At 35.0% G+C, this 16,363-nt stretch overlaps 1 pseudogene; it reads right to left on the reverse strand.

Moving 5' to 3' along the window:
* LOC149538480 (uncharacterized) overlaps window positions 1–16,363 on the reverse strand; it is a 156,667-nt pseudogene that overhangs the window by 33,730 nt on the left and 106,574 nt on the right.

The raw sequence follows: 16,363 nt of genomic DNA on the forward strand, positions 1-16,363 counted from the left end.
TTTGAGTTTCCATGATTTTGTGCATGAGTGTTGTTATAGGTGTGAGGGCTTCACTCACCCTTTCGAAAGGGAAGAGAAGTCTAGGGTGAAGGGTTTAGTTGGGCTTGAAATATAGTTGAAAACCTTGGAGTATGGGCTCCATTATATGCCATATTCATCCATATCTTGCTTTGGGGGTGATAAGGGAAAGATGGTGTAGAAAGGAAGTTTATGGAGTATGGACTTCAAGCAAGCTATAACTGATGGTAGTATGTTTGGAGGAGGTTTGTGGAAGCTTCGAAAGGGCATGTAAATTGTTAATTTTTGAAAGCCTCAAAAGGGCTTAAAGATTGTTACTACAGATATGGTATGATATGGAAAGTCTCATATTTGAAAGCACGCCTCCACCCTATGTTCAAGGTTGTATTGGTGAACCATTGTGAAATACCCTTGGGGTGAAATTGTTCAAGTGTTGTAATGTGATATTTATGCATGTGTGAGATTGGAATGAAAGTTGGTTTGAATCTTGTTTCCCCTGCTCATTGGGTGGTTTCATAGAAGCCTAGGATAGGAGGTGAGCCTCCATGGTTCCAAGTTTTGTGTCATTTTGTAGGTCCTTTGGAAAAGTAGATCTTATGGAGAGATCAGGGTTTCACTCTTTGGCAATGTGGAAGAATCAAGGATTGTGATGTATTCTTTTTTTTTAATGTTATTTTGTTATGTGTTAAGAGGGTCAAATACTCCTTATTGTGTTTCTAAAATGTAAAGGGAATGTGGAAATGTAGAATATGGGCTATGATATGCATGTAGTTGGTATTGTGAATGTAGTATCTTCATTTTTGTGTGAGAAGAAAGAAATAGTTCATGTAAGGAATGTACATCGTTTGTTGGAAATTATCAAGTGAAGTAATATTTATCATTCTAGAAAATTCATGTTGTAGATATGAGATTGATTCATTGTACACATGTAGATTGGTTTATTCAATCCATAGCTAAACTATGTATAAATTTCATGTTAGAAATTCAATGTTACATATTTCATTTCCCAAGGTAGGGTGAATGAGAGTATTGCAAATTTCTTGTTATGTGATTTGTGAAACATGAATAAAAGGTTCCGAGATTGTATTTGTACACAAGTATGCAAGTAAACAATTCATTTGTCTCTCTTGAATAATGATTCCATATATGATCTTAGTTATCCTTGAATTCATTGGTTCAATGAGTAGATGTTTTCTCTCATATGTGATAATAGTAATCCTTTAGAAATGTTTAAAATAGAACCTGTACATTGAAGTGTTAATCCTTGAATTATTTTGCATCATTTAAATTCATAAGGTTATTTGGAATAGAGGTTAACATCAATTTAAAATTGTCAACAAAATACCTTATCTTCATAGTTGAAGTGAAATAAAATAACACCTTTTATGACTTAGCTTACAAATCTATAAGAAAAGTTAGTTGTAGATGCACTTCACTTCTTTGGAATTTGTATGAGAATAAATAAAATATGTTGACACTTATTACAGACTAATATTTTATTTAGAAAGCATATACCCAAAATCATTTTATAAGATACAATTAAAATAACCACTTTAGAGTAAAATAAAACAACATAATAATATCCTAATCTAAGTACCTACCTAGGTACCTAATCCATGTCAATTCACCTTGGAATGTTATACAATACTACTTCATCTTCAAGTGTAGTCATGTGAGAGGAGGTGTTCCTCTCTTATAAACTTGAACCAAACAAAAAATATATGTATATAAAAAACCAAAACACTTAAACCTAGGCACCATCTTCAAAAGGAGAGACCATAAATCAAACATGTGAGGTGATAGTGGTCTCCACACTTCCCTAGGCATCCTCACCTTTTTGCCAACCTTTTTTGAAATGTAAAACATAAGAACAAAACATTGAGTTGACCTTAGTTCTAACATAAGTCAAAAGCCCTCCTTGCTAGGTGGTTCAAAATATGTTAGAGGATAGTGGTCCCCATCACACCAAACATCTTACATCTTGGGAAGAGTAGTTGGGACACCTTGGAAAGGACCCATGTTTGCAGCTTTTTGGTATTAATCACCTCCACAAGGTAAAACCATCTACACCATCTATGTCTAAATGCTGACCAAGCTCTACACTTAGGCACTTAAGGGGGGAGGTAATGAAACCCATGCCAAATAACTTGGAAGGAGGAAAAAGGGGGCACATGACCCTAAGACTTGGAAATTTTCTTGGGAGAATGTCGAGTTTTAAATGATAGTTAAAATTGGTTGTAGACATGTGTAGTTATATGATAAGGGTAAAGTGCCAGGAAAAAGGGGATAGTAAAATAGGAGCATAGTAGGTAAATTAAGGATTTTAGACACTAAACTAAATATTTATGTTTGGATTATATGTAAGGTTACTAGTAGTTAGGTGGGAGTAAGATAGCATGCAAGTATAGATGGATGGGAATGGTTAGTGGGTGTAATAAACAACTTATTTAGGATTAGGAAAGCTCATGTATGGTCTAGTGGAGAAGTGGTTATAGTGAAAGGAAATATTTGGAAAGAGAATTGTAATTTTTAAATGGGACTTTTATTTTAATTTTAATTTTATGATTATTAATTATTGATTTAGGGTTAGTAAAGGGTAATTACATTAAAGAAAATTTGGAGAATAAATAAATGATAATCAATTTAAAACACCTAGTCAAAAGGCATCAATTTAATTGGAGTTCATAAAGGGATACATGTAAGAAGCTCATTAAAATAGTAGTACCTATACACTAGAATATAATTGTACATAGAATGTAGCAAGTTAAGGTTATGAATATATATATGGTAAGACAACTTGAAAATCATAAACATCTAGGACAATTATAAAACATGTTCACATCCACACCTATTGAATCATTATAACCTTACTAATAAAAATTTTTACTTCACATTCATATACATAATGTCTTACTACTAGGATAGGATTATAGAACCAAGGTCAGAACATCACTTAGCTCCTATGTTATAACTTAAGTTTTAAAAAATGATAAAAAGCTCATTGGTCCCCCTTAGAAATTGAAGCCCAAAATTTCATATGAAAAACAAATTCTCTCACAACAACTAGAATTAATTATCTCCAACTCAATGACTGGATAAAGTAACATTTTTGATATTCTTGAAGGATATGAATAGTTATATTTGTGACAACCCATAGTTTGATAGAACAGTCATAACAAAGTATAGTTCTATTTATGTGCTATCCTTTAGTTCACCTTTCAAAAAATAAAATAAAATTTTTTTGTTGCATTTTCCCTTGTAAAAGTTGGGCATGATAGGAATTTTATTCAAGATGAAAGAATGAAAGAGGGGAAAAACCCTATGCATATTGGATGAGTTTGGTGAGACAAATACAAATAGACCTACCTTTGAGAAGACTTTGTAGTGCAAATGCATACCAAAAGGCAGAATCTCAAATAGAGGGATACTAATGGGGCAAGTTATACTGAAGAGTTCCAAAAATTATGCCTAAGATCAAAGGTGCAAGAAGCTGAAGGCATCAAGATAGAAAGGTATGTGAATGGTTTAAGATAGAATATTCAAGAGCAGATTCAATCATGGAATCCTAACATAGTGCAAATGTTCTATTAGTTATCACTTAAGGTTGAGGAAAAGTTTAAAAAGAACCAAGACTTCAACAATAGAAGTAGAGGTAAAGGTAGAGAGAAAAGTAATTAGAGAGGGAACATTGGTGGTGGAAGAGGCCAAGAAACTAGACCCCATGGGGATAGTAAACCAAGTGAAGCAAATGGTTCAAGTAGTCCAAGAGGAGGATTTAACCAAAGAGGTAGAGGAAATAGTAACTTTAGGGATAGAAGTAGTAGTCAAGGAAAAGGGCCATCATACTTTGCCACCATGAAATGTTACAGCTATAATAAACTAGGAAATCCTTCTTATAGGTGTCCAAAGAAGGCTTCTACATCAGGAGAAAGAAAGGTGTGTTATGCTCAAGAATATGGTGGAAATAAGAAGGCAACAGATCTTCCACTTGATTCAAAAGAAGGAGACAATCTAATGTTCAAGAGGACACTCATTAGGGAGCCCATGAAGGAGGAGCCAAGTCAAAGGAGAGCCCTATTTAGGGTCATATTCAAGGTATTAAATAAGTTATGTAAGGTTATCATTGACTCGAGTTCTATTGATAACATAGTGTCAAAAGAAGAAGTAGATAAATTGAAACTTAAAAAGCTTCCTCATAACAATCCTTATAGAGTCATATGGCTAAATAAGGGTCAACATGTAGATATGAAGAAACAAGCATGGGTAGAATTAAATATTAGAGGTATAAAGATAGAGTTCTTTTTGATATACTACCCATGGATGCATGTCATCTCCTTTTAGGGAGGCCATGGCAATATGATAGAGAAGCCCAATATAATGGCAGGAAGAATGCATACAAATTCAAGAAAGGAGAAGGATCTTATACCATTCAATCTTTGTTGGAAGGGTAGAGAAACACAATGATGGAACTTAATGGACTTATAGTAGGTGAGATAGAGTTCCTCAAAATCATGACAGAAGGAGAAGGCATAGGGTATGTAATTATTGTCAAATCACAAAATGCACAAAGCATAATTAGGTTAGAATTTCCTAGAGAAGTGCAAGACCTACTAAATTAGTTTGATGATATTGTAAGTAATGGGAAGCATACATTTCAACCTAAGAAATCTATCAGCCATTAGATAGACTTCATCCCTAGATAAGCTTTTCCTAATAAGAAATCTTATAAAATGACACCTAACCAACATGAAGAGATAGCCAAACAAGTGTAGGAGTTGTTAGACCATGGCTTGACAACGAAAAGTGTGAGCCCATGTGTAGTGTCAATTGTCTTGGTGCCAAAGAAAGGAAGTACTTGGAGAATGTTTAAAGATTCAAGGGAAATTAATAAAATAAAAATTAGGTACATATTCCAAATCCCAAGAATTAAAGACTTGATTATTGGGCAATACAAAGTACTTCACTAAGATTGACTTAAAGAGTGGATATCATCAAATAAGGATAAAAGAGGGAGATGAGTGAAACAAAACTTCTAAGACTACTAAAGGTTTGTATGAGTTCCTAGTGATGCACTTTGGTTTTTCAAATGCCCCTTCCACATTCATGAGGTACATAAATGAAGTTTTTGTTGATTACTTGGGTAAGATTGTTGTAATTTACCTTGATGATATCTTGATTTTTGATAGTACCAAGGAAGAACATTTACAATAGTTAAGTCTAGTTTTGAAGAGGTTGTTTGATGCTCAACTCACCATCAACTTGGAAAAGTGGAATATTATGAAGGAAGAGGTGGTCTACTTGGGTTTTGTCATCTCATAGGGACAATTCAAGATGGATCCTAGCAAGGTGGAGACTATACTTAGTTGGCTAACACCCAAGTCTCTATTAGAGGTAAGAATCTTCCATGGCTTAGCACAATTCTATAGGAAGTTCATTAAGCATTTTATCCATATTTGTGCACCATTGTTAGAGATCATAAAAGGTGGGATTAGAGCCAAGTTTAAATGGACTGATGAAGCCCCTAGGAACTTTGAAGTGTTGAAACAACAAATCACCAACCAACTTATTTTGGTCTTGCTGAGCTATCCTTTTACATGATGCTAAATGGTAGGAATTATTGCAAACTCCTCTCTTGAAAAACTAATTTTGTGAATCGATTGCAAGGTTTTAGGCAATCTTGCGACCTACTGGAATCTGCTCAATTGAAGATAAATGTGAATGTTCATGAGGAGGCCTTTTATGATTCATTTTATCAAATGAAATAAAGAATCTAGACACTTTTTAAAAAATAACGCGAAAAAAGAAATTTGTTTCTGTTTTTTTGTGAATGCAATCTAACAGTGTAGCTAGTATGAAATCCTATTCTAACAAAGGGGTTAATAAAGAAAAGAATTTTTTTTTAAAGAAAACAACATGAAATTTAAAGCAAATAATATGAAATTGAAATCCTAACGGACATAAGCTACAGAAAACAACACATCTACGAGTTAAGCTTACGAAGAGATTGGTAGGTAACCAATGAAAGTAGGAGTAGCACTTCCTCAATTCCACTGATGTAATCGCCAGTGAGAAACTTTAATGATCGTATGATATTTCACTCTTCATAAAATTTCAAGGCCATGAAAAATGCACTCATGCAAGACATAGAGTTATATAGGCATAATTCAAGGATTTCTTCTCAAGCTCGTTGCATCAGCAGAATTCATAAATCCATAGCAAACACCAAAACTAAAAGAACACGCAACTAGAAACAAAGCAATAAACCTTTGGCTCAATCATGATTCCATGAACAAAATTCACAAAACAATGACACATTTAGGCAACAATTACTACACTCCAAATGCGAGCACCAAAAGCATAATTTTATTGCAAAATAAAATGGCCCTCATTACATATTACAATGGGGTATTTATAGGAAATCATCTCCTCAATTTGTGTTGAGAGTGAGAGATATATTCATGAAATAAAATGCTTTAAAAATAAATAAAAAACTAATTATATACAAACTAACAATCGAACTGGTGCTAAATAAGACTCCATCCATATTTTATTCATTAATTGAATGCATGAGCCTTTTACATGTTTAAAATAAAGAAATATGAGAGAAGAGAGAAGGAGGAAGCTCTGAGTCAAAGTGGAAGTGTCTGGAAGTGCCAAAATTGGAAGTTGATCCTTCATAGGATGTTTGTCAAAGTTAAATTGTCGTTAGAATACGTTGTCGATGCATGGAAAGCTCTATTTTTGGAACTGGCAGTCAACTGTCAGTAGAACTTTCAAAAACGTGCATCTATGGAGTTGTGGAAATGTGGACCTACATACTTGCAAATCTACAGAGCTGCACACCTCAAAATGGTCCAAAATCTCAAAATTTTACTAAGTGTCAAAATTGAAATTTTGGAATCAGAGTTTTGTTCTTCTTTATCCCAAAGCTATGTTTGGATGTTTGCCCTTGAATTTCTGTATAATATCAATAATTTTAGCCACATGCAATAAATCCAAAGCCTCATACTTGTCCTTGAACTTTTTCCTATAATTTTCTACCTCAATTTGGGTGTCAACAAAATCCCCAAGTTTGGTATCCAATTCTAACAAAGCTTCTTCAGTCTTGAAGGCTTGTTGGATATCTTTGTCATCAGCAGCTTCCACAAAAATATTCTTAAAATTCTCTACCACTACCTCTATAAGCAACAACTTCTCTCATTCCTCATCTTCAAAAATATCCAAACATGTAACGCCATAATACTTCTCTACTTCCAAAATTTTCTCTCGAGCTTGGTCCTTGAGCCTATGGATCTTTGCATGTAATGTTTCCATTGCTTTATTGCTATCAATGATCTTTTCTATCCAATCATCGATCAAATATAACTCTTCTACTGTGTATACATCTATCAAAAATATATACCTTTTCCCCTTTATGGCTTACAAAATTTGTAAGTCCTTATCCTAGGCCCTTACTTCATCCATGATGCTAAAGTCCTACTTCAAAATTGTTACCATTTTATTCACGTTCTCCTATGTAGCATGTAGTAACTTTAGGTTCCCCTGGATAATCAAAATGCCCTTCTCTTAAAAAATTTCCCACCATTGAAAAATGGATGTGATTACATAGATCTCTCTTCTCTAAGAATGATATTCAATGTGTCCTTGAGGTGCTCATGATCAAGAGGACCAACTACTTTAGCTAAATATAATTTTAGGATCTCATTCTGCCTTTGAAGTGTCAAGAGTTTAACCTCTTCCTACTCCATGCTTCTAAATATTTCCATAATTCCCCTAGTGACCATTAATCGGGTGATATCCCATATAGGTCTCCCAAGCATAACCTCTTTGATTTGATAGTCTTGGGGGCCGAGGCTTTCTACATCTGTATCGTTTGGAGAGATGGCCATTTGAGAAAATAATTCCTAGTTTTGTGTATTGGTAATGAAGGCCAATGGTCTTACCTCATGCAATAGAGACTTAGGCTTCTTTAAAATCTCTACAATGTCAAAAATTTCTTTATTAGTAGCTCAAAATTGGGGTTGGGTATTCTTCATTACTTAGTTTTGGAGCCATCTTGGAATGTGTTCAATGGAAGACTTGCTTCTCGAGGACAAAGGAGTATGTTCTTCTACCTCATTTCCCTTATTTCTCCTCCTTGGAGTTATTTTTGTTTGTGAGGGCTCTTCTTATGTAGCCTCTATTTCAATGGACCCTATAACTTACACCTCAGTGTCTTGGGAAGGTGGTTGAGAATGTTCCACATTTTTCCCTCCTTTAACACTTCATCGGTCACTATTTGTTTTGGTTCTCCCCCGTGTGATGGTTCCTTCTGAACCTGTTCCTCTTCTAAACTCTAGGGTGGAGGAGTAACCAAGCCCTTATCTACCACCATGACTTGTGGTGGAGATGGGGGAGTAAGATTAGGACCTTGTGAATCTTGGGGCATTTACATCCAGTCTTCTTGTTGAGGTTCACATATCTTTGATCTTATCCCCAACTAGTTCTGTACCGATGGGCATAAAATCAAAATTTGAAAATTTGAAAACATCATCACCTTCTTCACTTTTCTCATCCACCCATTATTGTACTTTATCCTCCAAAAAAGAGAATTCCAAAGGTCCTGTTGGGGTGGATGGCAATATGCTTGTGGTACTTCTTCTCCTTTCTTGCTTGGTGGCTCTAGCTAGCTAGGTTCTTCTCTGTAGGGCTAACAATTCATCTTCATCTATCTCCTCTTCCTCTTCCTCTTCTTCTTTTGGAATGGTCTCAAGAACAAAAGGAAAAGGCACCATCTTCTTAGTCACCCTTTTCCTTTTCTTCATTCAGAATTTGATCATCTTTTGCTTTATGGGAGCAGAAGGGGATGCTAGCTCTTCTTGTGAAGGACGAATGGAAACTTGCTGACTCTCTCCCTCTTCTAATTGGCTGGGCACAAAGGGAGGAAATTGAGGTTCATCTTGGTCTTGGGAAGCATTTCTATCCTTAGATCCTTGCACACTCTCTTCCTACTATTGGGAAGGTGCTTGTGCTTCACCCTACTCTGTTTGAATCCTTTGAGGAGAGGTCCTCTTCCTTTTGTTCTTTCCCTTCCTCTTTAGAGGATGATAGTATCCAACTAGGTGATCAAGTTCATATACTATCTTTGGCCTAATGGGAGACTAAGCCCCAAAGGTAGGAAATATGACTTTCTTCCCTCTACTTTTCTTAGGGTGGGCTTGAGCATGAGAGACTACAATGTTAGGTATTGGATCAAGCTGAAAAGGCTTCTTGATCCAATCCTTAGTCATTTTGACTATGTGCCTTGCCTAATGATTAATATCATCACCCTCCTCCCTATCAACTTCTTGGTGTTTGAAAACATTACCCATTTCCAATTACCCTAATGAGAACAAGACACATCTAGGGGCAGCTAACTCCCATTTTCAATATGCCCATTCAAACACCAAGCCAACTATAAGGCATGACCCTTCTTCTTCTTCAGGTTCTATAAAACCTAGGTGGGTAGACCTATAGATTCCTTATATGGTACTAGTTATCAAAGCATACACTAAATCTAATATGACGTAGATAAAAACCCCTTATATCTCCTAGTGGCTTATGAAACAACATAGATTCTACAATAGCTAGGAGCAAACCTATATTATTCATAAACTGAGTGAGGGTCTAAACTTTTATGTCCACTTCAACATGAAGGGAAAAATGATTGATTTATATTGAGAAAAGACAACATGTCCAATATGCAGCAAAAACTTAATGATCCTACAAATGGCCAGTGCCTTATCCATTAGGGAAATCCTATACTTTAGAATTATGCATCCTTGAACATCAATCAACATATGGCATATGTTGAGACATTCATGTTTAGTCTATTCACCTTATGAATTAGACAACAATATCCAGTATAACCCCATATTTTCACACATCCTTCTTAATGAATCTGGAACCTTGTCTAAAACCACCAGCAATTATATGACTCCTTGAGTCAAAGGTAAGTAAACTTCAAACATACAATCGGGGGATTACAATTAGGTTCAAGCTCTTTGTTCTTGAACATATAAAATTACAAATTCAACAAGAAAGGAGACAAAATTACATTGAAATTCAAAACCTTCTCCACATTGTATTTATCTCCTTGAAATAAGTACATTAGGAATGCATAAAACAAGATACAAGATCACACTACTATATCAGAACTATCTATAAAATCTATATGCTATTCATACAAGATATGTTGGGTGTGTGGCTTTCACAGCTTGAGCAGAGCTCCAAGAACTGGAAATAGAAAACCAACAAATAACCCCCTTTTTTTTCTAGCCCTAGGATCTCACTTAAATACTATGAGATGCAACAAGCTTCAGGCGTAAAGAACTAACAAGTGTCCCTTACAAAAGATATCACAAGTTTGTAACAAAAAAAGAAAAAGAATGATTAACACAACATCATGTAGATCAAATATTCTCCTACAGGCTCCTTTCTGTTACAACTTTTTTTTGACTCGGCTCCGCCACTGATTTTGTTGTGTGTGCAACTGCTAAGACTGCCCCATCAATGACAAAATCAACTCTAAAGATTACGCACCAACCTAGGGCTATGGGTTTTGTCAAGATGACTACTAAGTGAGAATCATCTTTACTTCTTACTCTTTACTGATCATGCTAGGCTTCAGAAATAACAGAATCATTACTTAGCATGCAGTACAGAAGCCAAAAAACAATGTGGCTATTAAAAATAACAAAATAGGTATCCTCTGATCCCCAACCATGTCTGCTTCCTTAACCAACTTCCTACCAAAATGTGCCATCCACTGACACAAAAAAGGGATGTGCACACAAAAAATGAAAGAGACTATACCCAAGGGTATAAAATCCTCTTCACCCTCTTCCAAAACTATGCACATGGTCTCAAATATTTCTGTTACCCTAGCATCAAACTAAGATATTTTAAAAAATTGTTTAAAAGATGATGTTACCATAGAATAGGTTGTTAGCTTACCAAGTCTATTCCTTGTCCTTCTTACTACTCTGGTGACTTGATTACGACACCTGATTACTAGCTTTCCTCTATCAAAAAACCATATACAGGCATATAAAGCTAACCATTTTCCTTTTGCAAACCATCCTTTGAAAAGAAATAAATCATTTTTCAAACTATCGGTGCTCCAGAACCAATTACTTTTAACAAGTAATCCTTCTGCTATCCACACCCTCAGACTCAGTGAAATCTTTGGAACCATCTTTTGATTAAATCACACAAGACTAAAAATTGTAGAGACTATGGTATACAAACTTACCTGAAGCCTTTTCTTTTTATCTCTATAACTCTATAATTTATCCTTGAGCCAATTGTTTGACACTCATGCCAAATTAATCTCAATCCTTGAAGTGATTGTTTTTGTTCATAGGTAACTCACAAATTTCTACTTGCACAAGTTGAAATCAAGAAAATCTTACCTATTACATTCTATTCTTCACTTTCACACACGAAGGTTTTTAGATCTCATTAATGTGAAAAATGCCACCACCTTCAATAGTAAAATATACATCATCAATCTTGAAGATCTTACAAGTCAAAGCTGTGAACATGATGACTTCAAAATCCACTAGACAAGTTGGTAGGCTTGTGCACTCTTGCATTTCTTATCTTGTGAGCATCTTTATAAAGTGGAAATGCATAGGCCGTTGATATGATTAAGATCAACAGCTAAGAAAATATTTGTGTAAGCTCATAAGGTAGGACTTGATATCACCAGGGACACTTGTCTTCATGATGCATTCCCACTTTCCTTAATCTCCCTGCATGTTGATAAAGCGGGCTAGTGCCCTTCATTGATCTAAAGAAGATCAATGGCTAATGGAAAATTCTTCAATAACCATTGCACTATTCCTTTATCACAAAACACGTGGCATTTCAAAATGGCATGACTTGGTCCATTGTGATACGTGTCCACAACCTATTTACTCACATTATTAAAAACATATTGTGATTCCTTAATGCAGGAAAATGCTAGCCCTTAATGCTGGCTTAAATCGATGGTGATTCAAGATTTCTATATTTGGCGGCCCACTAAAATGATCTTTACCAATGAGAAAACACCTTTTCATGCATGTTCTCTGACAAACCTGACTACAACATTCAAAAATTCTGCACCCATGACAGCATCACCTTTTACTTGGCACATTTGGTACTTATCTTCCATGCTTGGTCCCACTATGCCATGCATCACGAGGTGGCATTCCTGCAATGTTTATCTATTGCGCATCTTAAAAATGTGGGTATGCTTCATCCATCGATCTCTCATAGATCGACGATGTTCATAACTTGTCCTCTTCATTCATATGAATATCCCTTGTGTCTTCACAAGGGACAGATGTCACTTAGGGCACTTGCCCACTTTGTTTAAACCACGCTCATCTTCATCTTGCGAGAAAGTGGCATCCGTTCATCTACCCAAGATCAATAGTGAATCAACCTTGAATATGTTACTTTATCTCATCACATTTCGTCGACAAATTGGAAGGTGCCACTTGGTCAGACATATCCACATCGTAGAGAGCAGAGATAATGCCTTTTAATTATTCTAGACTCATGTAATCAAACTGTGCTATGTGCCCTCTTCTTGCTTCCCCACATTTTGTAACAGCCTCACATCTGAGAAATGTGAGAATGTAGGGTTCGTCAATTTGAACAAGATCAACGATCATCAAGACTTGCATGGTAAGTTTAAAATGAAACTCTTTTAGATTCAAAACCATGTAAACCATGATTACCTTTAAACTTAAAATAGATTTAACAAAACATTATTTCATAACTACCTAAGGTTTAAAAGGCATGCCCTAAGAAATAATTTGAGAAGGGGCTAAAGGATTTCAAAAGATGTGGAAAATTTGCATAAAGCAATAGGTTCTTGACTAGATTCTGCATATTAATTTAGGGTAAAAAGCAGATTTAGGATTGGTTCAAAATAAGACTTTGTCAGATAACTCAGAATGATAATTTATCATCATGGAATGTTTAGGAAAACTAAATGAAAGGTGTCAAAAACATTGAACACCAATTTTGCACTAACTCAACAGTGGGGTACATAGGCTTCACAAAGCAATTATAGGCCTAATTTTTTTTAATGGTTCTCAAAATTGACCAAGCAATTTTTAGTCCCAATAGTGGCTCTATCTAGGGATGCATGTCCCTTGTGGGCATGGAAAGGATTCAGATCTCTAGAGGAAGTAGACCATACACCTAAAATGGCAAAATTCTCCTGAACAACTTTATTGAAAGCAAGGAAACAACTAAAACTACTATGTATGATGATAGCCCCGAGCCACCAAACTTTCAAAACTACATACCTCTGTCATACACCTAATTTTCATTTACATCCTCCTGAGGCAAACTAGAACTATCATTTCCATTTGTTTCACCAATTAGATCAGCATATTAAAACAAATAACTTGGAAAAACAAAACAACTTCCTTCATTCTTGTAGTGCATATAAAATTCAAAGACCATTTCATCTTCATGTTCACTATGAGAAAAAGCATCATCATGCTCATGACTACACAAACTAAACTGAGAATCAAAATCCAATGATGATTCATGCATGCTGATCGGAAACACAAAAACTTCATAATCTACATCATTCACCAAGTTGCAAACACCAAAAAGTTGCAACTCACCTTGTGTCTCTAGATGCAAAGAGTATTTGGAATCCAATTGTTGCCTACTTGCAATTGTATCATTACTTAAATCATATTCATCCTTTACTGAAGCCTCTTTACATTCTCCAACCAGCTGATTAGTTACCAAGCATGAAAACTCATTCTGAAAGTACTAATCTAAACTATGTTGATCACTATCATCTTCTTCATCAAACTGAGAGTCAGGATACACCTTGAATTCATCTTTACAAGACCTATTAGCATATAAAGAAAATCTACAATTGGATTGAGAACACTCACTATTTTCCACTTCATCACATGAAATATCAAAACTTTGTTCAGCAAGATCAGCATAAAAAGAATCTGAAATAGTATTAACCTTCCCTTCATTAACATTCCCTACATCCAGCAAATTGTCATGTGCAAAAATGTTTGAGGTTTGGTTATATACACCTCCAAAATCTAACAAAGATTGTTCAAATTCTACCTCTTTTTCCATGTCATACTTTGGGGAATTGATTTGATTGAATGAAGAAATATCATGATGGAAAATATGAAGATCCTTAGAAATACTTATGTTCTTTTCAAACTCATGAGCCAACAATTCTGAGATTTCATTAGAGCTCAAGAAGATTGCCTCGCAAATCTTCTCCCACTTGTGGTTATCATCCAGATAACATGAAGAACTTACAACAACAGGATCCTTAGTGTAACAATTTGGAAAATTAGAATTGTTGCAAAATTCATTCTTATCATAGCAATCACTACCCTTACTATTGTTATGACTTTCTTCAACTTCATATTTACTATAAAAAATTTATTTTCCTTTTTATATCCATCTTTTTCATGCTGATTGCTATTACTTGATTCATTAACATTTGAATCCACCTCTTCACATTCGGAAGACTGATTATCTTGCTCTATGGATTCATTATATTCATTGCTACCTTGGCTTTCAGCACACTCATTATCATTAGAACACATGTCATGAAATCTATAATCACCACTTTCCATCTCCTCAATAAATCTTTTGATTTGCAAAATTATTTGTAACCTTATAGGTGCTGGCCAATTGACTGAATCGGGTACTAGAACATCAAGGAAAACATTTGGCAGGGAAGATTCCTCAGGTCTACAATGAAAAGGCATCTTACTTATTACTGACTTAAGCCTTAAATAACATTGTTCGACACTTAGACCTTGAGTACTTCCTATTTGAATTCTTATAAGATTGACAATCCTTTTGTAGACCATTATATTCAACATAGCAATGTTATTATTCACAATTTTTGAACTCTCAGAATTTGGCAAACTAATCTCAGATCTGAGATCTGACTCCATTATAAAAAAAAAATTCTACCTCTTTTTTCTAGTGCTAAAAATCACTTAATAGAGGCAACATCTTTAAACACTTGAATTCCATGAAAAGAAACATGAAAATCAAAATACCTCAAGTGCTGATTGCTAAGCTTCGATCTACTGACTTGGCACAACTACAAGACTGAAAATCCTTAACACCACTAGTCAAAACTTTGTAGAGCCACCACCTCTTTACAAGAGGAATATAGCAATCACTGTTGTGATTCACTTTTACATTTCAATTTCTTTATAATAGCAGATTTCAAACATCACTTTAAAACTTATCAAGAATTTAGAATTCCTTTCCAAGAAACTATCAACAATTTCAGATCTGCACATACAACTGAAAGTCCTTCAAAATTTTGCAATAAAATCAACTAGGAACAACTAGTACAGAGATTTGAGAGTTTCCACTCACACTTTGTGAGAAATAAAACATAATTTGTCATTTGACAAATCTGAACCAGACCTTCAATGTAGGAGAAACTTGCAGATCACTGACATCTTGAAAAGAATTTACACTTTATAAATGAATTCTTGACTCTGAAAGTTTCTCAATAGCACTTGCAAACTGAATTGATTGAAGATAGACCTATAATAGTCATAGCATACAATTTTCATCCAATTTTACAACATACTGCTGATTATGAAAAAATCTTAACTAGGGAACATGAAACTTCAGCAAGGAAAAGGAACACATCTTGCTCTAGATTGCTATATCCAATCTATTTCATGGCAGAGATTTTGGTTCTTTTTGAATGCAACTCCCTAGCAGAGTCACAATTTTGTTGGTGACTCAGATGGGCCAAACCCAATTGAGAGTAGGACTGAAATATTCAAAATATACACCAGAGACTCTTGTCCTTTTAATGGTGATTTACTTCACTATCATTCCCCAACAGAGTTTCCATTTTGTTGGTGACTTGGATACAATTACCCTTTTCCAATTACCCTGATGAGAACAAGACACATCTAGGGGCAGCTAACTCCCATTTTCAATATGCCCATTCAGACACTAGGCCAACTATAAGGCATGACCCTTCTTCTTCTTCAGGCTCTGCAAAACCTAGGCGGGTAGACCTATAGATTCCTTATATGGTACCAGTTATCAAAGCATACACTGAATCTAATATGAAGTAGATAAAAACCCCTTATATCTCCTAGTGGCTTATGAAACAACATAGATTCTACAATAGCTAGGTGCAAACCTATATTATTCATAAACTAAGTGAGGGTTTAAAATTTTATGTCCACTTCAACATGAAGGGAAAAATGATTGATTTATATTGAGAAAAGATAGCATGTTCAATATGCAGCAAACACTTAATGATCCTATAAATGGCCAGTGCCTT

Source organism: Cupressus sempervirens, chromosome 9 (genome assembly GCF_028749045.1).
Source record: "Cupressus sempervirens isolate cs-2001-9-10 chromosome 9, ASM2874904v1, whole genome shotgun sequence".
NCBI classification, from domain to species: domain Eukaryota; kingdom Viridiplantae; phylum Streptophyta; class Pinopsida; order Cupressales; family Cupressaceae; genus Cupressus; species Cupressus sempervirens.